Here is a 2,333-nt window from a genome sequence, read left to right as displayed (position 1 = left end):
GGGGCTGGGGACATCTCAGTGAGCCCCTTGTGGACTCCAGACCTTATGTAGGAAGCCCCACCCCATCCTCCCACTGAGGCCCTAAATCCCCCCCTAGCCCATGGAGCACCTAACACCCCTCTCCAAGTCCCCACGGTCACTGTCCCCCCTTCCTTACTGGGCTACGAACTCTCCCATTGAACTGCCATCCCTTCTTCATTCTACAGTCTCTCAGCAAACCCCCAACCCCTCACTGAGCCTCAAACCCTGTGCCCCTTCAAACCTTGTGTGGCCCCTGGCACTGGCCTTGGTATTGGACAGCCCTCCTGCCCCGAGATGCACATGGCCCGCCCCGGCCCGGCCCACTCTCTCCTCCCTCCTATCCTGCCTCTGCCCCAATTCTCCTCAATCTCCTGCGTGATTCCTCTGCCCTCAGTCATACCCAGTTGAGGAGCTCACCCCACAGGTTCTACCCGCTGGAGGGGGCCATGTTCCCTGCTCCCACCCTTCCTCCTCCCCAGTCCTTGCCTCGGTATCAGCCTCCAGGTGGGGAGCTCTGCTGCTGCCAGGACCAGGTCCTGCTTCCCTCTCCTCCGGATGCAGGGAAGGGAAGGCCAGCCCTAGAGCTCACCCACCCCCCACAGCAAACCTGTGTACTCCGCTCTGGCCACCTTGCTTCTCGCCTCCATCACCTACCCGCCTGGTGTGGGCCACTTGCTAGCTTCTCGGGTAAGGGGTCCTGAGCGGGGGTGGCAGCAGTGGGAACCCCCATTTGTTTTCCCCTTTGCATGTGCCTCACGTAATCCCCTCAGCACCCCACCAGGGCGACACCTGGGCATCATTCTGCAGATAAGGAGACCATAGCTCTGGGAGGTCAGAGCCCTGCCCAAGGCCCTGCTCTGGGAAGTGGCAGAGGAGGATTCCAGGCGGGGTCAGGCGGTGCGGGGGCGGCTGGGGTCTGCCGCTCGGGGCCCCTCATGTCCAGTTCCCACCTGCCCCGCCACAGCTGTCCATGAAGCAGCATCTGGACTCGCTGTTTGACAACCACTCCTGGGCGCTGATGACCCAGAACTCCAGCCCACCCTGGCCCGAGGAGCTTGACCCCCAGCACCTGTGGTGGGAATGGTACCACCCGCAGTTCACCATCTTTGGGACCCTTTCCTTCTTCCTGGTTATGAAGGTGGGCCCCCTGGCCCCCAGGTGTGCGCAGAGCCAGGACCAGCTCTGGTGGGGAGGGGCGGGGGTGCCTTCTCGCAGCTGGTGGCATGGAGCCCAGGCCTTCCACCCATACTTCCTGATGTGCCCCCTGCCCACTGCATGGTCCTGGACAAGTGGCTTCAGGTCTCTGGACCTCAGTCTTCCCATCTTTAAAATGGGGTGGTTACTGGGAAGGCTGAGAAGAAAGAAAGGAATGTACCTGGCATAGTGCCAGGCACACAGTGGGCATTTCTCAGGGTGAGGACCCTCCCCTAATGCTAGACTCTGGCAATGGGTGCATGGCCGGCACCCTCTTTCTCTCTAGGACACTCCCCTGTCCCCCGTCCTGTCCTCCCTTGTCCACGCCTTGCCCAGCGGCCTCTAACCTCTGCCCCGGGCTCCCCACTCCCACAGTTCTGGATGCTGATTCTGGCCACCACCATCCCCATCCCAGCTGGGTACTTCATGCCCATCTTTATCCTTGGTGAGTCTGGGTTCCTGAGCTTCTGAGAGTTTTGCGGTTCTTGGGGCAGGACCATGGATCCTGGTTCACCCTCTTCCCGGGTGGTGCTGAGGATGATCCTCAGGGATGGAGGGTTGTGGGGGCCAGGTCAGCCTGGCTCCCCCTCACCCTAAGTCTGTGGTCAGGAGCTGCCATCGGGCGCCTCTTGGGAGAGGCTCTTGCTGTCGCCTTCCCTGAGGGCATCGTGGCTGGAGGGGTTACCAATCCCATCATGCTCGGGGGGTATGCCCTGGCAGGTGAGTGGGTCAGGGCCCTGCTGGGTGGGCAATGTTGTGGGGCTGCGCTGGACCTGGAGAATTGGCTGGTGGTTCCCCAGGGCACAGAGCAGTCACTGAGTCCTCCAGTGAACCCCCCACCCCTCATGGGGGTCTGTCCCTCCTGAGCCCCACAATTCCCCAGGGCCCATCACTCCCTCATGGCTCCTGTCCTGTCCCCAGCCCTGTGGCCTCCCTTATCCCTCTCCTCTCACCAAGCCCAGGCCTTGGGGCACTTCCCACAGTGCCCAGGCTGTGGCTTCTTACAATTCCCACCCTAGCCCCTGGCCGCAGCCAGGCTAGTTATTCCCTCACGTCAGGCTGGCCCCTGGCCCCTGGCTCCTGGCCTGAGCCGACCTGTGTGGCTCTGCCCCGGCAGG

At 62.5% G+C, this 2,333-nt stretch overlaps 1 pseudogene; it reads left to right on the top strand.

Annotated features, from left to right (window-relative positions):
- The first annotated feature begins 467 nt into the window (after window positions 1-467).
- On the top strand, window positions 468-1,935 carry LOC116464501 (chloride channel protein ClC-Ka-like; annotated as a pseudogene).
- Window positions 1,936-2,333: the final 398 nt, after the last annotated feature.

The sequence above is a fragment of the Hylobates moloch genome, unplaced genomic scaffold (assembly GCF_009828535.3).
Source record: "Hylobates moloch isolate HMO894 unplaced genomic scaffold, HMol_V3 SCAFFOLD_8937, whole genome shotgun sequence".
Lineage (NCBI taxonomy): Eukaryota > Metazoa > Chordata > Mammalia > Primates > Hylobatidae > Hylobates > Hylobates moloch.
This window is presented reverse-complemented; position numbering and strand designations above follow the sequence as displayed.